Source organism: Theropithecus gelada, chromosome 2 (genome assembly GCF_003255815.1).
Source record: "Theropithecus gelada isolate Dixy chromosome 2, Tgel_1.0, whole genome shotgun sequence".
Lineage (NCBI taxonomy): Eukaryota > Metazoa > Chordata > Mammalia > Primates > Cercopithecidae > Theropithecus > Theropithecus gelada.
The window spans coordinates 149,330,970-149,355,619 of record NC_037669.1 but is presented as its reverse complement, the minus strand read 5'-3'; the positions used below and the strand labels follow the sequence as shown (position 1 = coordinate 149,355,619).

Below are 24,650 nucleotides of genomic sequence, written 5' to 3'. Positions count from 1 at the left end.
TTGATTTTCTGTACTTTGAAAGTGGTATACCTAGGTGTAGTTTTTCTGGCATTTATCATGCTTAGTGTTCTCTAAGATGCCTGGATTTGTGGTTTGGTGTCTGATATTAATTTTTGGAAATTCTTAGTCCTTATCATATCAAATATTTCTTCTGTTCCTTTCTCTGTTTCTTTTCCTTCTGATAGTCCCATTACACATATGTTATACCATTTGTAATTGTTTCAGAGTTCTTAGAGATTCTGGGTTTTTTTTTTTTTTTTTTTTTTTAGTCTTTTTTTCTCTGTGCTTATCAGTTTGGGAGGTTTTTACTGAGATATCCTTATGCTCAGAGATTCTTTTCTCAGCCAGGTTCATTCTACTAATAAGCCCATCAATGGCATTTTTCTTTTCTTTATTATTATTATTATTTGAGATACGGTCTTGCTTTGTCACCCAGGCTAGAGTGCAGTGGGGCAAACATGGCTCACTGCAACCTCGACTTCCCAGCTTCAAGTGATCCTCCTGCCTTAGCCTCTCAACTAGCTCAGACTACAGGCATGCCACCATGCCCTGCTAATTTTTGTATTTTTTGTAGAGATGAGGTTTTGCCATGTTGTCCAAACTAGTCTTGAACTCCTGGACTCATGTGATCTGCCTGCTTTGGCCTCCCAAAGTGCTGGGATTACAGGCATGAGCCACCATGCCCAGCCTACATTTTTCATTTCTATTGCAATGTTTTTGATCTGTAGCATTTCTTTTTGGTTCTTTCTTAGAATTTCCATTTCTCTGCTTACCTTGCCCATCTGTTCTTGCATGTTGTCCTCTTTATGCATTAAAGCCTGAGTACATCAATCACACTGGTTTTAAGTTTCTGGTTTGATAATTTCAACATCTCTGCCATATCTGAGTCTGATTCTGATACTTGTTCTGTCTCTTCAGACTGTGGGGTTTTTTGCTTTTTTGTATGTCTTGTATTTTTTGGGTTTTTTTGTTTTTTGTTTTGGATAACAGGATACAATAGGTGTCCTGGGTAAAAGGAACTGCTGTCAATAGGCCTTTAGTAATGTGGTGGTAAGATGTGCTAGGAGGGGAAGTGTTCTCCTCAGTCTTTCAGTGAGCCTGTTACTCTGGATTGTGAACTTCACAGGCCTCTAGGTCCCTTCCCCCACCTCACCTTAGGTGGGACAGGATGGCTGGAATGGACTTGAGTTGGATATTTCCCTTGCCTTATGTCAGTTATGCTCTGATGAAACCCTAGCAGGTCAGGCTCTGGTTACATAGTTTCTCCTGAGGATAGACCTTGTTAAGAACATACTGCTCTAGTATTTTTCAAAATGGCTCCTCTTCCCCTCCCTCTGCTGGAAGCAGGAGGGGATTTTTCCCCTAATATTCACTATGAGACCTGGTAGTGCTCCTGGAGGTAAAACTCACAAAAGTGTGAGGACCTCCTTATGATTCAGTTCCCCTGGAGTTTTTCTCTCTCAGACTTGTTCATACTTGTCTCAGAACTGGCTCCACTGGTTCCCACGGGGGTTTTGCTCTGGAAGTTGTGATTCTCTGCATTTGCCTGTTGGTCTCCCCAATTCTGGGGGAAGCAATTTGCCCTGTGCCATCACTTCTCTTATAGAGCTAAGAAGGGTTGTTGATTTTTCACTGTTTTTTGTTTTGTTTTGTTTTTTGTTTTTGAGAACAAGAGTCTCACTCTGTCACCCAGGCTGGAGTGCAATGGTGCGATCTCGGCTCACTACAACCTCCACCTCCCAGGCTCAAGTGATTCTCATGCCTCAGCCTCCCAAGTAGTTGGGACCACAGGTGTGCACCACCATGCCTGGCTAATTTGATTTTTCAGTTTGTTCAGCTTTTTACTTGTTAGGAAAGAGTGGCAACTTCCAAATTTCTTACATGCTGAACCAGAAACTGTTTTGTTAGTTTTTTAGGATTCACCTTAAGTCTTTTCCTCCAGGGAGCCTTCCCCAACTTTCAGGTCTGCATTAGGGACCCCTATGATGTGGTCCTGTAGATGCTTTTTGTTTCCCATAGCTTTTACACTTACGTATTGTGATTGTCAATTCACCTGTCAGATTCCCCCCTCAGACTGTTGACTCTGTGTGGAAAGGACGGTCTGCCTTATTCATTCCTGTATTCTCAGCACCATCCATCAGTGCCTGGCATATAATAGGTATTGAATAAATATGTGTTGGGTGAATAAATGAATGAATGAAACAGGTTATTCTCTATAATTACAAATAAATTAGAAGCAGCTGTTAAATATAATCCATTCACTCAATCAATCACTATTTACTAAGGGCCTATCACGTTCCAGGCACTAGGTTAAGAAACGGATGATGAAAAAGCCACAGAAATATGGATACATGTTTATAACATAATTTAATGAAAAAGAAAACCACAATACATGTATGTACACCATGATTTAAACTCTTTAAAATATGTAGGAGGCAGCCTGGTATTGCACAGTGGTTTTAAGAGTTTCTATTTTTAGTTAAAGTCTCTTTCTTCAAATGAAATCTTAGAAGGCCAATATATAAAACATAAAAAGCAGAGATTTTCTGCTTGATGTAGGGGTGGAGGCCAGAGCCTGCCTACTCTTCTTTTCCTAGTCTGTTCTCTGTGCTATTGTCTGTCCTTTGTGCTACTGCCACCTTCCCAAGCCAGAAGGAAGCCACTGTGGCACCTCACAGGGGATTATTTGAAAGTCCCCAAAATAGACTTCTGGTTAAACATTGCAGTTTAAAAACCTGTGTTTTTCTTTGATCCTTTCAAAATGCTACTAAAATGACAGCAAAGAAGCCAAAAAGGCCCAAGTCCACAAGACAGAAAGAATAGATGAAAAGTCCATGTCATCTCATTTTTGGAGATGGACATGGACAGGGGCTGGAACTGCAGTATCAGCAGATGGGGAGCTTCAGAAGGAAGTTAGTTCATGGTAAAGCACAGCAGAAAGTCCCCAGAATTGGAGGCACCAGATTCTTCTGAAAGAAAAGGTAAGAGGTGGAGCCGAAAATGGGAGGTTTATGGAAAGTCTTTAGAGAAAGTACTCAGACCTCTGGATTCCTTCCTCATCTCTTAGCAGCCTCTCTCCTGTCCTGGCAGAAACCAGGTTTACTCTCTTGGGAAACCAAACCACAAGAGGATCTGGGGACACAGACCAGCCAAGGATGGTAGAGATGCGTCACTGAAATAGGAGAATTAAGTGATTGGCTTAGGGTTGGGAATGCGACCTCAACTGGATCAGTTGAGGCCATCCTTGGCATTTTTAAATTCTGAAGCTGGAAGTGTGGGGAGGATAGTGTGCGTATCCTGCAGTTGTTGAGGTCCTTGTTCTAGTCCTTGAGATTCCTGGCTGTGACTGTTTCCTGTAACTCTTTAATTCTATGAAATGCCCAGTATTCTTCTATTTTTCTATGCTTGGGCTGCATTAACAAAGTATCACAGATTGGGTGGCTGAAAATGGGAATTTAATTTCTTGTGCCTTTGGAGACTAGAAATCTGAGATCCAGGTGTCATGGGGGTTGGTTGCACTCTGGGAACTCTCTTCTTGCTTGCATATAGCCCTCCTCTCTGCATCTTCACATGGCCTTCCCTCTGCGTGTGTTTGTCCTAATCTCACTTTCTTATAGGGACACCAGTTAGATTAGATTGGGATCCATCAGAATGGCCTCAATTTACCTTAATTAGCTCTTTAAAGGTCCTATGTCAAATATGGTTATATTTGGAGGTACTGGGAGTTAGGACTTCAACACATGAATTTTGGGGGGACAAAATTCATTCTATAATGCCTTCTACTATTGCCAGCAAATATTGAGATAATTTAAGCAATTTCATATTTAGTTTCTGTTGCTTGCACTCACAGAGAGCTCTGACTTATACTATTCACTTGCCTCTTGGATATTGCCTTTTGTCCATTATAGTCATCATTAACTGTTATTTAAATCTGCCTTACCATTAACCTTTTCCTATGTTTCTGTTCCTTAAGATGAGAGGTAGATCATAGTTTGCATGACCCATGGAGTCAGATGACCAAAGTAGTAAAGTTCTGTTTGCTGGCTGCCTGATCTTTGGTGAAGTTCTCTGTGCCTCAATTTCCTTATCTGCAAACTGGGGATGGTGATAACAGATATTCACAGAGTTGTGAAGATTAAATGTCTTAATAAATGTAAAGCACTTAGACCAGACTGGCTTATGGTGAGTGTTATGTAGGTTCATGCTATCATTTATTCATTCAGTAGTCTCTATAGGGAAGAGCCACGTGCCATGGACGTGGTAGATACTTAGTAAATATTTATTCATTCTCTCTTGTTAATGTATGTGTTATAATAGGTGATTCTCAAAGTTATCTGCAAATTCTTATTACTCTGTATATTGTTATCTGACAGTGTGATGATATCTGAAGCACGTATCTTAAATACTTTAAACAATTTGATACAACAAACAAAAACAGAGTCATTTTCTTCTATATTGGAAGCTGTGCTGTGTTGGATGAGAGACTGGGGTGGAAGTAGGGATTGCAAGCTTCTGGTCCTGGCTATACCCTCACACTGTAGACTCTGGACAAGTCTATACTCTCTGCCTCGTTTATTTACACGTCAAGGCTGGACTATGTAAGTTTTAGGTTCTTTAATGTTTTATATCATTTATCTTTGAAAGGTCATCTTAGGTGAGCTGCGCAGAGTCTTTAAAAGCTACATTTCCCCCTCCTTTCTTACTTTAAATATAATGGTAATTAAAATGTGTTGAATTATAATATATATTAGATGCATCCCTGGGTATCAGTTACAAGAATGAGAAATAAATTATTAACAGTTGGCAAAGATTAGTATCAGTTGTAGTATCTTGTGATAAATTGAGAATTTTATTTACTAATGAGTAACCTCTCCTCCCCCATACAAAAAACTAGTGTGCTTATAAAAGAATTAAAAAATGGAATTTTATTTGATTGGATTTTAACTTCTTAGCCATTCTTAATATTTTTGGAATAGCATTTTGGGTCCTGACCTTCTAAGTCAATTTGTTAGTCTGCAACTGTAGTGCCTCTGGCACGGCTGGGAAGTGGTGGGGGATGTGGGGTGGGTGGGTACAAGAAAAGTAAAATATACGATGTTCACTCTTGACAAACCGATTTTGTGCTGTGAACACCCACACTTGCACACAATACTCAGACATATTAACACATGCGCATGCACTCTCCAATACGTGCAAAGTAACATCACATTCCTTCTTTCACTCAACAAAAATGTGCTGATTGCTCACTCTGTTCCTGGGGATCTGTGTGAACCAAGACAAAGTTGACACTGTAGTTAGATATATCTCTCTGAATACAAGAATAAGTTTAAGGAAGAGTGAGGGTTAATTCTCTGTGTATAAGCCTCAAGGGTGAATTCACACCGAGCAGCAGGGAGCAGTGTTCTCAGGCAGGGCAGCTCTCCAGAGGATCTGCAAGGAAGCAGAGTGTGCCTTGTGTGACTGGTGTTATCCAGCAGATCATTTTTTAACACCCCACTACTCCTTACAGCATTATTTTTGGTAATAATAATAAGATGAATAAAAAGAAAAATGGACTGAAAAGAAACATGGTGAGATTTTTATTTTATTGAACTTTGTATATGTAATCATTCCAATAAAAATGAAAAATAAAATAATAAAATACATTTTATAGTATCAAAAAAGGGGAAAGTAGTGGACTAATATTTTTAATTACATTAATGTTTTTCAAACAAAAGAGAAAATACATACACCTACATACTAGACTGCCATAAAAATGAATAACATTATTGTGCAATAGTAATTACATAAGAAAAAGAACAATAAAAAAGACATCAACTTCAATTTTTAAAGATATTATTCAAAGTGTGAAATACTGCACATGTGAAATAAACTTGCAGTTACCAAAAGAAGTGGTTTACACTGCTTTATTATTTTAAATTTTAATTGTATATAAAAACTCCAAGTGAGTTTTCATGAGAGTGCTAAATCGGATGAGAGAGAATTGAGGTAGCCCAAGTCCCATCACAATCGCTGTACTGCCAATGTTTATTCCAAATCTAGTGTTTAAATGCAGAAGCAGATAGTCCCACATTGGTTGGAGCATGACGTGTACCCAAAGCAAGCACAAATGTGAATGATTCTGAACCATCAGGAACTTAACTCTCAAACAGGAGCGTGTAGATAAGTCCATTTATGTCGTCTTCTCTGAGTTAACTCCCACGTAGGAGTTATTACTAAAGGAGAAAATGTGTTTCTTAAGAGATAAGCAGTAACATTGCTGATTTTATTTATTATGAAATTGAATGATAACCACAGAAATTTTTTAGACTGCAGATCAACAAAAGATTTAGTGGGGAGGAGGACAGCATTTGACTATTGTGTAGAATCGCCAATGTGTGAATATAGTAAAAGCAAATCAGCTTTTAGTCCATTTAATTATTGTTTTAAAATTCTCTATAGAAAATGTGTCTCCTTATTACCTGAGACTACTCCTATTACCACTGTTGGTCTACCAATGCCATCGGCAATTGGAAACAATGATACAGGGACTGGACTGTAAATTAAAGCCATATGTATTTAGCAGTAGTGGAACCAGCTCTACATGGGAACCTCATGAAGCCCCAGTTGACACTCCGGATCTTGCAGCAGGGTGAAGAGTCTGTTCAAAGTTGCTTTGCATAGGTTCTGAAATGGCTGCATAAGCTGATTAATAGATAACCAGACATTTTATAAAATAAGAGTTAGGGTGCACATGTTTATGTGTGGGAGTGTGCATGTGTATACATGGGGTAAAGTCAAGAAAGGTGGTGAAAAGCACTAAGAATAAGCATAAGATGAATTTGTGCCCTCTCCTGGAAACAATGGGAAATTTTGGGTTTAAAAGTAACATGGATTTAAATAGCCTCTCCAAGTTTAAAATACCTCAAAGCATTTAATTCTTACTGTTAGTTTCCCTGTGAGTTTGCTGAGATGTCTATTACCAGTTCAACAAGGAGGCAATTGTGATAGGGATACTCAATGGTACTTTCCCCCAGGATGAATTTATGGATCGATAGATGAGTTTTGGACGTATGTATAAGAAAAGAACCAAACTTAGTGACAAGCAACCATTTAAAGCTATTATTTAAAAGTGTTCACTTACAGAGACCGTACGTACAGATATTCACTGAAGAAAAATCTCCTGCATGTGCACCAGGAGACATGTTATGAAAATGTTCTGACAGTTTGAGGTTATTGATCCTCAGCTATGGTTTTCTGCTCAATGCTACTAATGACCCTCCAAAAAGATCACCTTCTTTTGAGTGCAGAGAGGTGGTTTTGGTCATTATTGTGGAGAAGCTCTTGGAACTCTCTCACTGCAGAAACCATGTTGTTGCAGTGTTCCTCCTGCTTAGCCAGCTGGGTCTACTGCCCGCTGCTCCAGGTGTCCCAGGTCTTCCATGGCACAGCTCAGGATCACACTACCTCACACCTCACACCACCGGCCTCCTCCCTCCTACCCTGGGCCCTCCTTGTCACCAGGTGCAAGACACAACAGGACCACTGGGGGCACACTGCCTTGATAGGGCCTGGAGACCCCAGGCTGCAGGCAGAAAGGAAGTGTCCCTGGCTTGTGCCTGCTTGCTGACTTGTGTTCTGAGACTCATATAAGGGGCGATGTAACAATGCTAGAAGCTGATGCCCAGTGAAACAAAACAATTTTTATTTTTTTGCTTTTTTTTTTTTTTTGCAACAGAATCTCACTCTGTCACCCAGTCTGGAGTGCGGAGGCAGGATCTCCGCTTACTGCAACCTCTGTCTCCCAGGTTCAGATTCTTGTGCCTTGGCATCCCAAGCAGCTGGGGTTACAGGCGCCACCATCACGCCCAGCTAATTTTTGTGTTTTTAGTAGAGATGGGGTTTTGCCATGTTAGCCAGGCTGGTCTCGAACTCCTGGCCTCAAGTGATCCGCCCACCTTGGCCTCCCAAAGTGCTGGGATTACAGGCGTCAGCCACCGTGCTGAGCCCCAGTGAAGCAAATTTGAAGTACTAAGAGGCAGATGATAGGCAATAACCCATAGACAAATTCTTCCTCTTCTTCTCTTCCAAAGGATTCTTCTGAGAAATGTTTCCATGTGGGCCTCTCTGGAAACTTCCAGGTGACAGAACAACCAATAGTGCTTTCTAGTGAAGCAAGGCCAGCCTAATAATCTTCTCTTTGCTTTCCTGCCTTCCTGTATTATTGGCCTGCCCCCGTTCACTCCTGCTCCCTTGGGTTTGCACCCCTCTAGTGAAGCTTTAGAATGTAAATTTTGCCTCAGCCTATAATTTCTAGGAAACCTAGACTCAGACAAAGAATGTTTACTGCAGTAAAATTGTCACAATGCTCATTGTTTTATGATCACAAAATAAGTAATTAAACTATCAGTACAAAGAAAAAGAAGAAAAAATAGACAAAAAAGTATTTTCAAAACCAGAAACTGGAATTAAAGCAAACACAGGCTCAGTGCAAAGAATAGATTTCACTTCTATTCTTTCTCTGTTGCTTATTTTCAAGCTGTCTTGTACACATTATATTTTAAATGTACAATATTATGAAAAAATTGAGCTCCTTAAGAAATGCTTAAATATATGGATGCCAATGATTAGTCTACAAAAGAAAAAGTAATATTCAGAAGAGTAGTAGTTGCTTCAGATGTAACTTTAATATATTTCATTATATAGAATTGGCTTGAGTTTCAGAAGGTCGGCTAAGAGTTCTGGAGTCAGGTTGACCTGGGATGAAAAGCCCAGCTGTAGCCATCACGTAGAAGTTACCAAGTCTCTTTAAGCTTCAGTTTTTCTCCTCTTTTAGATAAAGATGGGATAGTACATAAGTCATAGGGTTATTATAGGTTTTAAGCGAGATAATTTAGTATGTGGCCCACAGTGCTCAATAAACATTATTATTATGACCCATAATAGTTCCAGTGAGGGAAACTAATTCTTTGTGAGCAATAATTGGTGTTGAGCAAAGCTGTATTAATGCTAGTTATCTTGGGAAAGATGAATTCTAGTTGGAACTTTTGCAATAGAAAGCAGGATGTGATTTTTTCACCATTTTAGGAATGTGGGGTGTGTGTGTGTGTGTGTGTGTGTGTGTGTGTGTGTGAACTCATTCAATCCATTTTATGGAGCACCTACCTTGGGCCCAACAATTTTTCTAGGCACAAGGTTAGATGGAAGTCAAGGTAGAGTAGGTCCCTGTCCTCAAGGATTTTCTGTTCATGAAAAACAGCTTATTATTGTTCTTTGTTTTCTTTTGCAAAAGGAGCAGTTCAGCACTTGACAGGGAGACAAGAGGTCGACACCCCAGGACAGAGTGAAAACCTAAGGTTTGTATTTTTGATACACAAAGTGCTCTTTTGAAGAAAACCAAAAAATGTCAAGTTCCTGGCAAGATATGGAAAGAGGACAGAAGGAGACCAGAGCCCAAGCACCAGAGGGCAAAGATGTGGAAAGTGGTCCTAGTTAGGAGCTGTTGCCCCGGAAATGTTGAGGGCACAAGCTGTAAGCAGGATCGCAGTGGAGACAGCTAGTGTCAAAAGCCCTGCCGAGTCAGTCCTTTACACGGGCTGTCCAGCCTTCAGCATGGGGGTCTCAGCATGGCAGGCTGCACCTGCTAAAATTTCTGTCTTCGCAGTGGTGAGAATCGGCTCCTTCTGCACTTGTAAGTGCAAATTTGGTTCTGCCACTGTCTGATTGCCTGGTGCTCACGCCTCACTTCCCTGTCAAGCCGGGTCTTCATAAAACCAGAGAGGACTTCACTTCTCCCTAGCAATTACCAATTCTGTGAAACTGATTACTCCAAACTGTATGTATAGACTTATCAACGAAGAAAGACTTTGCCAGATCATCTTTTAAAATTAAACCTCAACTTTGATGTACTCGCTGTGCTCCAAACACACCTGTCTTTTTCCTTGTTCCTCAACGATGTCATGTTTCTGTTACAGGGTCTTAGCATATGCTATTCCTTCTGCCTGGAGTGCGCAGCCCCAGACCATCACATGACTGGCCACATTGCTGAGACTTTAGCCTAGATGTCACCTCTTTATAGAAGCCTTCTCTGACCACCCTATTTAATGTTGATCACTCCACCTGCAGCCGAGATGCCAGCTAATAAATTCCCTCCTACTCCTCCATTCTTTCTTTAATTTTTATGCCTCATGTGAAAAGTATCAAGTCAATCACATACTTCAGTTCATGGTATACTATTATTACATTTCTTTCATGGATATTTTCCCCATTAATCCCTGGTTTCCATTTCCATTACCTCTCCTTTCATATATTCATTCACTATAAGGCATTACATGTATATCCTTGTCTAAAAATGTAATATTGTCAAATGTAAGTTATTATTTGGCGTACTATATGTTTCACAAATAGTATTGTGCAATAGACCTTGTTGTAGGTATTATGTTTTGTATTCACCAGTGTGTTCTAAAGACCCATCTGTATCTGTTATATATGTATGCACACTTGGTTCATTGCTTCTAACTGATCCTTGGTATCCTGCAGTGTGCATTCATCCCTGCTCTGGATACAGTCAGCTCCCAAATTCTGTAAACAACTCCTCTGTAAGTAACCTCCTTCTGACAGGGGGTAGAATTGCTCAGAGGCCAGATGCTGCCATTGTTATCTGTTCCTCACCCTGGCCAGGCTGTGGCACTGCCCTGATATTATCCTATCACCTCCGCGTAGCAGATATTTTGTCTCAAGGTGGTGCCAGGCCAGGCGATTATCTGCCAAGAACAGCGGTTGGAGAGAGGAAACAGCCTGCAACTCTGCCTGCACCATGTCCTAACAGTGACTTTCTCTGCTCAGCCTATGGTTTACCCACAGCAGGTCACAGCCACCCTTTCTCTCTGCCCAGGGGTTTCTTATGGTTTTTACCTAGATTTACATCGACTTGCAGATCGGTACACCCCTCTCTTGCTTCTGGGGCAACATCAGGGTTGGAATTTGTGGAGGTCCTTATAGTCTTCATAATGCTAATCACTACCTGGAATTATCATCTTTCTTTATTGGTTTACTTGCTTATTGTCTGTCTCCCTCACTGTAAGACCGTAAATGCCACATGAGCAAGGACCTTATCTGAACACCTTTCTGGGTTTGGGGATATCTCACCACATGCATACCACTGAGGGGCAGAGATGCCTTCCAATGTAGAAACAGCCAGGACCATATAGTCACAACCCCAGGCAGCTTCACAGCTAAAGCACAGGCATTTCTTCTCTATTTGACCATCAGACCAACCTGTGAATCCCAAGCTGGAGAAATGAAGTCACCAAGACAGTGGAGAATTCACTGGTGGGCGCAGCTGTAGTGGCAGCAGTAGTGCTTATGGCAACAGTTTCAGGAGTAGCAGTTGGTATCCTGCCTCCAAAGACAGAATGTAAGACCACCAGCAGCACTGCCTTTACCGGACTGGTACTAGGACCTAATTTTGGAAGTGGTTCTTCCTATCTAGCCTTTGGGCTACCTAATAGCCTTTCAACAAATTTGTCATTTCCTAAATCAGTCAGAATCAACTTTTAGTGTGTAAACTGAGAACCCCCAGAAGAACTACTAGCCACAATGTCCCCTTTTGTTGTCTAAGTCCATTTGAGCTGAACTTTTTGTCACTTGAAGACAGAAGCTCCCTAACTCAGGGTCTTCAACTCCCAGGCCACACAGCAGGAGGTGAACAGTGGGCTGGCAAGCAGGGGAGGCTTCATCTGTATTTATAGTCACTTCCCATCACTTGCATCACCGCCTGAGCTCTGCTTCCTTCAGATCAGCAGTGGCATTACATTCTCATAGGAGTGGGAACCCTATTGTGAACTGTGCATGTGAAGGATCTAGGTTGTGTGCTCCTCATGAGAATCAATACCTGATGATCTGTCACTGTCTCCCATCACCCACAGATGGGACCGTCTCGTTGCAGGAGAACAAGCTCAGGGCTCCCACTGATTCTACATTATGGTGAGTTGTATAATTATTTCATTGTATATTACAATGTAATAATAATAGGAATAAAGTGCATAATAAATATGATGTGCTTGAATCATCCCCAAACCATCCCCCACCCTTATCCTGTCCATGGAAAAATTGTCTTCCATGAAACCAGTCCCTGGTGCCAAAAAGGTTGGGACAACTGCCCTAACTGATGTAAGAGTATGGGCAGTAAGCGTTTTCAGTGCACTGAGTGATTAAAGATTGTTGGGGCAGGGTGGGTGCACAGGTGAACTGAGCTCAGTGCATCCACTGGCAAGGAGATGGTAGCAGGAAATAGGCACGTGGTGGCTTCAGTAACAGAGAGGACTGCAGGGCAGACCTGAGCTTAGTAGTCTGGCTTCTCCGGGAGCTGAGGGTGAGCATCATGCCGGCTCCATCTCCCTCTTTGTTGTGGAAAAGGCAGGTAGGAAGAATGACAGATTGCCTTACCCTTTCTAACTGTTGTGTGCTCTCCATACCCCACCCAATCCTACTTCAATATTGTCACCTAAGGCTTCACAAACCCACACTTGTGCGAGTCCAGCTGTCTGTGGTCTAGACTGTCAAGGAACATATCTGATTCTGAGATGCTCAGGAAAGTGTGCTCCCAGTTGGCCCTTATCCAGACTAGTTTACTTGCTGAGTATCCCCAGGGCACAGGGACAATCATTTGGGGTTGCGGCTTTGTTCATAAGGTCATCAAGACAGGAGGATATGAGGCAGAAGCACCACACAAGGTAAGAGTACATTTAGAAATTCTCTTGAATAAATAATACTGGCTTTATCACTATGCTTATTTCTGTGTTTCTACTTGCTCTCATATTTTGGCTTGGTTATTTGTTACTATCTTGTTAGCTTTTTGATGCCTCTAGTTTTGTTTTTATTTTTGATATTCTTGTTTTCTTTTCTTGTTTTCTTTTTTTTTGAGATGGAGTCTCACTCTGTCACCCAGGCTGGAGTGCAGTGTCACAATCTCAGCTCACTGCAGCCTCCGCCTCCAGGGTTCAAGTGATTCTCCTGCCTCAGCCTCCCGAGTAGCTGGGATTACAGGTGCCCACAACCATGCCAGACTAATTTTTGTATATTTAGTAGAGACAGGGTTTCATCATGTTGGCCAGGCTGGTCTCGAACTCCTGACCTCAGGTGATTCGCCTGCTTCGGCCTCCCAAAGTGTTGGGATTACAGGCATGAGCCACTGCGCCCAGCCGTTGTTGTTTTTTTTTCTGATTTAGCCGCATCTTTTGTTATTTTCAGTGGGAGAATGGTCCAAAATATCTTGGTTGCCATATTGTCAGAAATCAGAAATGGCAATCTTCTATTGTTTTTTAAATTTCATCATTCTTATTTTTCATTCTTATTTAATTCTTCATTTAATTGGTTCTTCAAATCTCTTTGACATTTTAAGATAATTTCTCATTTCCTGCCTATATTTTCAAGGTTGTTCGATATTTCTCTAAAATTGTTAAACATAGTATTTTGCATTTTGTATGTGATATGTCCAATATCGAAAACACCCATCCTGCCACTACAAGAAAAGTTTTGCCCAAGAATGAACCAACATAGAGAAAAACAGAGCTAAGACAAACCAAGGCTAACTGCTGATTTAATTTCCTAGATCCAGCTATTCTTGAAGCCTTCTCAGTTACACAAACCAATAATACTTAAATACTTTTTTTACTTAAACTATTTTCTGTTTCCATTACTTACAACCAAAATAGTTCTGATTAATACATAGAATAATGTGAATTTATATTTTTATTCTGATTTTTATTCTGACTTTATAAAAAAGAACTTTTACAATTATACATTATGCTTGGATAAATACATGTATAAATATTTGTTTGGGATGGAGGATGTACACTGAAATGTTAACATCAGGTTTCTGCGGAGGATGAGCTGGAAGGGATGAAGGAGACATTAATCTCTTTTTCTGGCAGGGTGCAGTGGCTCACACCTGTAATCCCAGCATTTTGAAGGTGGAGGCGGGCGGATCACCTGAGGTCGGGAGTTCAAGACCAGCCTGACCAGCATGGAGAAACCCCATCTCTACTAAAACATACAAAAATTAGCTGGATGCGGTGGCAGGCGCCCATAATCCCAGCTACTCGGGAGGCTGAGACAGGAGAATCACTTGAACCTGGGAGGCAGAGGTCGCAGTGAGCTGAGATCGCACCATTGCACTCCAGCCTGGGCAACAAGAGCGAAACTCCATCTCAAAAAATATATATATATATCTTTGTCACCTATGCAATGTTTGACCTGCAAGTGCTTGTATCTTTTGTAATTGTTTAAATCCTACAAAATTTTAAATGACTATTGCATATACTTTGTGTTTTTCCAAATATAAGATTTTATAAAGAAGAGAATGGTGTAAGTGACCCGGGGACAGTGGGGGGAGCTTAAATTTGAAACTAGAAAAAATTTTGAACAAAGTAATCATAATTGTTAGCTGATGAAAAACTAGAAAAGATTTTCTGAGTAAATTCTTGATTTCAGAAATAAGTTATAATTTATATTGCTCTTAATATCTTACCTTTGAACATAAATGATTAATGCCCTTTAAAATGTCCTTTTTTCTAGCTAACCTGATGTACATATGACATTAATCCAATAGACTTAGGAATAAGATACAGGGGGCTTTCCTGAATGATTCAAGTATATCCCCATTCATATTAAGAAAACAAAGTATTGGCTGGGTGCGGTGGCTCACGCCTGTAATCCCAGCACTTTGGTAGGCCGAGGCCAGCGGATCACCTGAGGTCAGGATCACCAAGACCAGCCTGTCCAATATGGTGAAATCCCATCTCTACTAAAAATACAAAACTAGCCCAGCATGGTGCTGGGCGCCTGTAATTCCAGCTACTTGAGAGGCCTAGGCAGGAGAATCGCTTGAACCCCAGAGGCAGAGGTTGCAGTGAGCCGAGACTGTGCCATTGCACTCCAGCCTGGGCAAAGAGAGCAAAACTCCATCCCCCCCAAAAAAAGAAAGAAAGAAAGAAAGAAAGCAAAGTATTAAGTTATTTCATGGACTTGGAAATTTGTCTTTATCAAATTCTAATTCTGAGTTAAAAAACAAATTATAAGTTCTTATCACAATCTGTTTTGCAATATGTTTTAAATAATTACTTATTACAACGTTGGACACTTTTTTCCCGGAGATATCTTTCGTTTCTTGATTATGAATGTAACCAAGTGTCTGAACTGCTTAAATGATCAAAAATCTTTATCTCATAATTTTATGAAAACATAATTTAGATACATAGGTGTACAATATTTACATTTGCATTATTTAGTAAGATGGGCTTTTCCCCTGCTGGAGGCTGGGGAATGAGATTAATGGGAACACTGGTGACGAGTGCAGGCGAAAACACACACTGCCAACTCTTGCCTTGGACTGGCATTCGCAGTCTTAACCTCACAGTATACTCCAAACCCATAAAAGGTCATTTGTCTTCTCTCACAAGCCTTTAATTCACTTGAGAGATGGGCTTAGACAAAGATAAAGCCCCTGTGAATTGGTAGACTGGCTTTGGGGAAAGACTTACACAGTAACTAAGGTGTTGGATAAACAGATGCTAACCATTTACTTACAGATCTCATAACTATGATTATTGTATGATCATTTATTCATAGCACATAATAGCTGCCTTGAAGTTCCTTTTAACAGAAAAAGGATCAGTTTCAATATAATTACAACTTGGAAATTATTTCCTTAAATCTGGGTATATCAGATTGTTAGATTTTGTTTTTGTAAATCCATGTTTATAGGTAGAAATGATCATGTCTTTGTGTAATTTATAGAAAAAAGGTATTCTAGCAGAATACCATTTTTAATGTACTGTGTATTAAATATTATCCATTAAATCCTTCAAAATGAAAAATTTGACAAATGATAGTGAGTGAAAGAAGTAAACAACACACCCTGAAAAGGCACAGTAATATGTAAATAATTTTTATCTTATAACATCCATTCCATAAGAGAGCATAATTGATTTTATTGATTTACAGTACAGTCAACGTTCTTGTAATGTAAAATTTAGCAGGTAGCTTAGACATTAAATTTTAAACTCAGAATCATCATCAATCTTTTATTTAGATCTGATAAGCTTCTGGAGTTGCTCCAACAGTGGAATCTTAATATGGTTCTCCCACACAGAATAATTCACCTTCGGAATATTATGTCCTCTTTTCCAAATATGTAAACAAATGTATTACTTATTGTAATGGAAATAACATACAACTACATTTTTTTCCACTTTGCATTGCAGTAAGGATTACGTTGCTTTGACTAACAGCTTATACTTTTTTCTCGGCTTTATTAACTCCAGTCAAGTCCTTAATTTTCATGAATAGAACTGAAAATGCTGTTCTTTTAATCTTCTGAGTTGAATTCTGGGTCATGCAAAGATTAAGTGAAGTGACTCCAAACCTAAAATCCTATAATTACGGAATGTCTGTTTAGATTGGTGCTTGGTCTTCATTTTCCCTCTTCTGGATTGGGAAGAGAGCTTTCTGAACTGCAAATTAGGAAGGCCTTGACTTGTTTGTCTGTGGTAGAGCAAACAGAGTTGAAGAGGCCATCTATTTAGCTACCATTTGTTTTGTTTAATCTGAGATTAGGCCTAGGTTTACAAAAGAAATCTACTAAATTTAGAGTAAACAGAATTCCTTAAGGCAGCATTGCTTGATGGTATTTTCTTCTTATAGCCTCTTCTGAGTGGTTTGTGATTAAGGGATAAAAAAGTGACTATTTTAGGCTCTGAAAACTGTGAGGACACAGTTTTGGAGGAAATAGAAGGTAAATTGATCAAATAATTTACTAGGGAACTTCAAAATGGTGGCATATGTTCTTTAAATGATTTTTTTTTTTTAACTTGTAATAATTCCTCTGAAGATCTACTGGCTGTTTTTAACCACTGACCATCACCTAAGGGAAGACCATGTGACCATGTGACTCGTTACTATAACGGCCTGCATTAAAAAAAAAAAAAAAAAAAAACTCAGGGAAGGAAGACTTACAACTATAACCTCATTTCTAACTGGACTGTGGTGAAAAAGAAACTAGTCATCGCTGAAACTAGGGGCCAGGAGAGCTGCTTGCCTGTCCTGAGCAATCTGTAGTTGGCAAAACTTTAACTTTACATATAAAGAGACCATTTTTTTACAGTGAGTTTGGGGTAAATTGTGTAAAGTCTCAAAGGGACCTAATACAGGACATTTACTAGATTCCAAATTTGACACTTTAAGGAAGACCGCGATAGGTAATGTGACCGTCCACCTTAGAGATAGTATTATTCATTAATGAAGGGTATTCATTTAGTTTTGTTTTTATAACTCCAATAAATTTAAGAAATGTCTTTGTGGTCCTTAAAAGTAGAAAACATATTTATGATGCCATGTTTTTCTACTTGCTGCTTTATCTGCTTGGAGAGCCTGCCTGGAGCAGCCAGGTAAGTTGAAAGGAGTAAGAACTTGGGGCCAGGCAGCCAGACAGACGTGCATTCACATTTCAGCATTCACGTTTATGAATTCAGTAGTTCAGCAGTTCAGTCAGAGACTGGATGAGTGTGAGCGTGAAGCTTATGCTCCCTGCTTCCCCAGATCTTAAGTGGAATCAATAATAATTACACTGAGGAGATGTGAAATAATGAAGTAGCATATTCAGAGTGCCTAGTTCATAGTAGATGCTTCAAAATGATGCTTTCCTTCCTCTTTCCCTTACGTTTGCCTGGTAAATCACCCATCCTTCAGATGGACTCAACGACTCTCTATTACCGTCCAGCTCTCAAGTCCCTTCTCTTGTGAAAATGGAAAAGTTGAACTACAGTTGAGATATTATTCCCAGATGTTCTTTGGAACACAGGGGATTTCTCCAAAAGACACAGAACAAATTGCCTCCAAACAGCCAAGATTCCAGCAGAAGCCGGAGTAGCAGACTACTTGGATCTTCGAAGTACCTGGCCCTGAGTCAATTAAGGAAGATCGTTTCTTCTCTTTTGTACAATCCTATCATGAGAGCTGCGAAGTGAACTAAGAGCTTCTGCTTTCATCATTGACCTTCCAATCCTAATAATAAGTTCACTGGCCAACTTCCTAGTCAATTTGTCTTTTGGATATAATGTTCCTCTACTATTTGCCTGATTGAGAAATCTGCTACAGAACATGACCAGTTAGCATTCCCACTAACCCCAGTGCTACACTGACTGTCTTTCGATGGACTTTCCTCCTTGCTGCCTCTCTGAGGTCCCAGACCTTCAGAGTGACCCTCACGGCTCTGCCTAAGTTTCCGTCATACTTCTGTCAAGAGAGACAGCTAAATCAATATTTTTAATGTGCTTTGCTGCCAGAATTTGATGATCTGTCACAGTTCTTGCCTAATACACCCAATCATTATTGTTAAAATGTTTTTTAGCTTTGTTTGTAGAATTGCTTTAACTGGTTCCATCTCTGGGAGCTACACTTTGAAATATAACTTTAGCAACATTTTACTATACTTTTTCACAATCCAGAGCAGTAATATTTTATGCTAAGTGGTTAATCTAATTCCATAAATCTTTTGCAACTATCCTCTATTCTTTTCCTTGTAATTTCTACCTGGGAAGGTTTTTACTGATTATCATCCTATTCTGAGTCATCCCACAAACCAATCTGTCTCACTTCATTGCTTCTAACCTACAGACTAAGCATAACTTCGGCTAAATGATCTTTGATAAGATGCTATGACTCTATAAAGTCTTTGATATTCATGTCTAAATTTAATCAATCACTTGTAGATTTTCATAGAATCAATCTTTCACTTCTACAATTGGGAGTATTTGTAAGTTGTTTATCTTAAACAGTTCCTCTATTATGCTTTTCACATTAAATAAATCAACCCCTTCAAATCAATTTTCTGTCATGTCTATGATGTTATTATTTCATGGCATGGATCAAGGGTCTACAAACTTTTTCTGTTAAGACCTAGATAGTAAATATTTTAAGCTTTTCAGGCCATCCAGTCTCTGTTGCAATTACTCAGTTCTGCCATTGTAGCACTAAAGCAACTATAGACAATACATAAATGAGTGAGCATGGCTGTGAGCCAATATAACTTTATTTATGAATGCTGAAATTTGAATGTCAAGTAATCTTCATGTGTCATAAAGTATTACTCTTTTTTTTTACCATTTAAAAATGTAAAAATTATTCTTAGCGTGTGGGCTGTACAAAAGCCGGCAGAGGGCCAGATTTGCCTGGGAGTTATAGTTTTCTGACTACAGTATAGTTTATGGCCAGGAGCAGATTCAGGTTTTGTAGGGACTGAGCTCTTTACAATTAGGGGGCCCTCTTTAAGAAAAGGAATACAAGGAGGGGCGCGGTGGCTCGAGCCTGTAATCCTAGCACTTTGGGAGGCTGAGGCAGGCAGATCATGAGGTCAGGAGATCGAGACCATCCTGGCTAACACGGCGAAATCCTGTCTCTACTATGGGTGTATTGACGGGCGCCTGTAGTCCCAGCTCCTGGGGAGGCTGAGCCAGGAGAATGGCTTGAACCCAGGAGGCAGAGCTTGCAATTAGTGGAGATTGTGCCACGGCACTCCAGCCTGGGTGATAGAGCGAGACTCCGTCTCATTAAAAAAAAAAAAAAAAACACAAAATTACAAATATAAAATTAGATACGGTGCTTTAGAAAAGACCCATGCAAATGAGAGGCCCTGAAAATTGAGCCTCTTTGGCATCCTGGTGAATCTACTTCTAGTAACACTTGGACAATTCTGCTGCAAGGGTTCCCTGAACTGGCTGATCATTGGAGTCACCAAGAGAGATTTTCTTACTACAGGTTCCAAAGCCCCAACAGGCTGCCTGAATTAGAATCTCTGAGGATAGAAACTGGCAATCAGCTGTCTTGTAAAGCTCCCTAGGTAATTGTACTGCGAACCCAGGCTTGGCAACCAGTATTTTAGTAACCATTTTATAACATCAAACAAATTCATTTGAACTGGTATCCCAAACACACTTATTGCCTTAATTGTGTTGCTTACCCAGAAACAGGTTTTAACTGTTGTTATTGACCCATAGCCCAAATGTTTACTTATCAAGAATACCCTATTGTTCAATGAGCTCAACACAGAATATATAGATACCTTACACTAGGCCATCTATCCCCTTTCTTTTTAGTAAGAGTCAACACATATATAAGCTGGCTCTTCACCATTTGGGCTCAGTTTAATATTTTTATGTATTAAATTTTATTTTAAAAACTATTGGTAATTTTTAAAAATCTTAAATGTTTGAGTTGGCATATAATTCAGACAATCTATAAAGTAAATAAATGACTGTTGAAGAACATCTGACACTTATGTTACCACAGCTGGGAGAGTCAAGCTTATAAACCTAGACATAAAGGTAGCAGTTGAGTCATTTGTTATTGCCTGATTAGTCATCAAATGTATAGAAGACTCTTTTCATATCCCCGTGAGTATTCTGCAACCTTTGTATTGTTCAAATTTAATATTATTCCCATGATACTGAGATATCTTCTTGTTCAAAATTGAGTAGTTCTGTCTATAGAGTAGGTAGCATTTATTTTTGGTAAGGTAAATATGAAACAGTGTTACTTTTAGTAAACAAATGCCTTGTCATTGCCAGCAATAAAGCTCTAGTGTCAACCGAAAGTTTCATTTTAAGGGTTGAGAAAAACCTGTCCCAACTTTTTCAAATTACCTTTTTTAAATAAGGACTTGAGAATTTCATATCCCAGAAAACATGCAAATATCAATTCTTCTCATTTTGTTCACCTATTGGAAGGCAAAACTACTTATTTTCCTGACTCAGAAGCACAAACAGACAGTAAAGCGTACTTCCTGACGCATTGATTTTAACTGTTACTGGGGCAGTATTGACATAAATAGAAAATGAAGCTGCTTTTTCCATTGTTTGGAGGTTTCATTTTTAGAAACTAGGACAATATTATATCAAACTTGTTTCCTCCAACAAGGACTCCCACATCTAATAATTTATTCATTTGCTCATTCATTAATTCATGCAAATATTAAGTAAGTGCCTATAATGTGCCACATTCTGTGCTGGGTGCTGAGGATCTAACTCTGCAGCCTGAGAACGTAGGTTCTAATGAGGAGAGGGAAACAATAAACAAGGGAATTTCACATGGTGATACATGGTGTGTTGAAAGTAAAACATGTGAAGCTAGGTGAATGTATGTGTATGTGGGCATGAAGGGGGCAGGGGCAACTGCAGCTACTTTTTTTCTTCTTTCTGTTTTAGAGATAGGGGTCTCACTATATCCCCAGACTGGTCTCAAAGCCTCTAGTAGCTGGGACTACAGGCAGGAGCCACAGCTCCTGGAGAAGAGGAACCTACTTTAGATAAATGGTCAAAGGTGGTGGTGACATTTGAGTTGAGATCCAAATGGTGGAAAGGAGCTGGGCATTCATATGAAATGGGAGAGTTCTCTGATCCCCCTGCAGGATGTGCAGCAGGGTTGTGGCTCACCTATTTGGTCACTGCCACTGCTCAAACCCCTGACAGGAGTGGGAGCATGCAGATGGGCAAGTGCAGGAGCCAGGGGAAGTGCTTTGGGCTCTGGCCCTGTGGTAGTGTCTAGGGGTGGGTGCCTGTGCTCCCATTGTTACGATGCTCTTTCAGCCTTGCTGTCCATGAACAGCTTAAGTGTTAACCAGCTCAATGGACCCTCTGCCTTTTTGCAAGGGCAAAGGGCCAGGGTGACAGCTTTCTAGATCCCAAGCTGTTGCCCAGCATTCCAAAAGAATCCAGTAACACACGGGCTTGAAGGATGAATATAGGGTGTTATTGAGTGGTGGAGTTGGCTCTCAGTAGGATGGATGGGGAGGTGGAAGGGGGATGGAGTGGGAGGATGATCGTCCCCTGGAGTTTGGCTGTTCAGCAGCCAAACTCCTCTCTGACCACTCCCAGCTGAACTCTTGGCATTCAGATGTCCCTCCTCTTCTTTTTGTCTGCCACGCCATTCATCTGTGTGTCCCCCCATCTCCTTGTTGGCTGATCTGCTTCTGGAGCCTAGGGTTTGGGGTTTCTGTGGGTACAGGCCTGGGTAGCATGGTAGGCCAAAAGGTAACTTTTGGGGCACGAAAACAGAAATGCCTGTTCCTACTTAGGGCTGAGAGTCTCCAGGCTTAAGGGTGGGGCCTTTGCTGGGGAACCATTCTATTCTACCCAGTATCTCCCTGTCTCTTGGCCATATCACAGAGATCTTAGGGAAGAAGTATCTACAGCTGTGCTGTCTAGCACAGGGGAAATTGAAGCTCTTTAAATGTGGCTAGTGTCACATGTTGAAGTGATATTTTGGATATAGTTGTTTAAAGAAAACATATTACTAAAATCAATTAAATGCCTAACAATTGGCAGTATCTTTGCTGGATTCCTCATTACCAACATTTTTAGCACTCAATCTAAGTATAAGCACCACAACCCTGTCACTATCTCACGCTTGCAACAAATCAACACGGTTAACACCTATAATTCCACTAATTCAATTCATCCGATTGTTTTTACACTTTTAATGTGGTTTTAGAAAATTAAAGAAATACATCTATGGTTTACATTATATTTCTTTGGACATCACTGGTCTAGAGAGAAAATCTTTATCCAGTTCTCGCACACAGATCCCTTGGATCCTCATGGATTGGGTGTGTTATCAGTTTGACCAGTAGTTTGAGACCAGTCTGGGTAACAAAGTGAGATTCCCGTTTCTACAAAAATTAAAGAGTTTGAGCTAATAAAAACACTAGCTACAATGTGCTGAACAGTTATGGTGTGCCAGGTGTGGGGTAAAATTGCTTTACATCAATTCATTGTATCCTCATACTGTTACCAGAAAGGGGTCCCTATCCAGACCCCAAGAGAGGGTTCTTGAATCTCATACAAGAAAGAATTCAGGCCAAGTCTATACAATGAAGTGAAAGCAAGTTTATTAAGAAAGTAGAGGAATAAAAGAATGGCTACTCCATAGGCAGAGCAGCCCTAAGGGCTGCTGATTGCCCATTTTTATGGTTATTTATTGATTATATGCTAAACAAGGGGGGGGATTATTCATGCCTCCCCTTTTTAGACCATATAGAGTAATTTCCTGACGTTGCCATGGCATTTGTAAACTGTCATGGCACTGGTGGGAGTGTAGCAGGGAGGACGACCGGAGGTCACTCCCATTGCCACCTTGTTTTTAGTGGGCTTTAGCTGGCTTCTTTACTGCAACCTGTTTTATCAGCAAGGTCTTTATGACCTGTATCCTGTGACTTAGAATGGCTAACCTCCTGGGAATGCAGCCCGGTGGGTCTCAGCCTCATTTCACTCAGCCTCCTCTATTCAAGATGGAGTTGCTCTGGTTCAAACGCCTCTGACAATACTATTATGAAGTAAGAAATAATTCCCGCCCTATTTTACAGATGAGGAAGTGGGAGGCCGAGGGGCAGAGTAGGTTGCCTGAGGTGATAGGAGGATGAACTAAGAGCGCGAGAAGTCGAACCCAGTACACATCCGCCCATGCAAGACACCAGAAGCCACAGGAGGAAGAAGGGGCACGCGGGAGTTTAGAGCACTTTGGCGTGCCCAGCGGGGTGCCTACCCCACTCTTCCTCTGCGCCGCTGGAGGCCTCGAGTTCGTGTCCTCTCAGCGCCTGCCAGGCTGCCCCTCCGAGGCCACAGCGCCCTGCCAGGCCGGCCTCCCCCCTCCCACCCCTCTCCCTGAGACCCAAGCCAACCCCCAGGCTGACCCCGCCGTCTGCGCCCACCTGTGTGGGATCTACCTGCCTGCGACCCAGGAGCTCAGGGACTGCCGCAGGAGATGCAGCCTCGCCCACTCCTGCCACGCCTCCCGTGCCTGGAAAGCACCACATCCGGCAGGCTGCATATCTGAGCCAGCATCGGCCAGCCAGCGGGAATCGGGCAGAGCCATTTTCCTGCCTGCCCCGACTCCTGACAGCCCGTGCCCAGTTCTCCTCTGCTCTCTCATGGTTCATCAAAGGGTCCTTTCTGGGAACTTTACAGCTTGGAGATTGTCTCACAGTGACCAGGGTGTTTCTGAGGTGTGTGTGTGTGTGTGACCACTGGAGTGTCAGAATCCCCCATCCCCACCTTGGAGGTCCCGCTTTTTCCTCCCTGCTGTAAGGAACTTCACACTGCCCCTCCACAAGGTTGCTTGCCTGGGCAGTCATCCAACTCCGTGTCTGCTGCAAGGATGGTGGAGACAGTGCACCAAGACACAAGGACCAGGTTGGACCCTAAGATGCTCTGAACACCTGGGGAGCTGTTCCAGATACACCCTCCCATTTTTCAGGATTGCACTTATTTCCTGTTAGAGATTTCTTAAGGGAGGTTGTGAATAATCACCAGCGCTTTTAGTGGGAGCCCAGTGACACTGAAGCTTGGCAGATGTCTGTCAAAACCATTTACCGGGCCGGGCGCGGTGGCTCAAGCCTGTAATTCCAGCACTTTGGGAGGCCGAGACGGGTGGATCACGAGGTCAGGATATGGAGACCATCCTGGCTAACACGGTGAAACCCCGTCTCTACTAAAAAATACAAAAAAACCCAGCTGGGCGAGGTGGCGGGCGCCTGTAGTCCCAGCTACTTGGGAGGCTGAGGCAGGAGAATGGCGTAAACCCGGGAGGCGGAGCTTGCAGTGAGCTGAGATCCGGCCACT

General features: G+C 41.2%; 1 long non-coding RNA gene across 1 annotated transcript; it reads left to right on the top strand.

The window, feature by feature from the left end:
* Positions 1-2,758: 2,758 nt before the first annotated feature.
* Positions 2,759-18,864, top strand: LOC112619567. Its single transcript, XR_003118251.1, has 5 exons — positions 2,759-2,981; positions 9,272-9,335; positions 12,490-12,713; positions 14,557-14,735; positions 17,728-18,864. It is a non-coding gene; the product is annotated as an uncharacterized LOC112619567 (long non-coding RNA).
* The last annotated feature ends 5,786 nt before the right edge of the window (positions 18,865-24,650 follow it).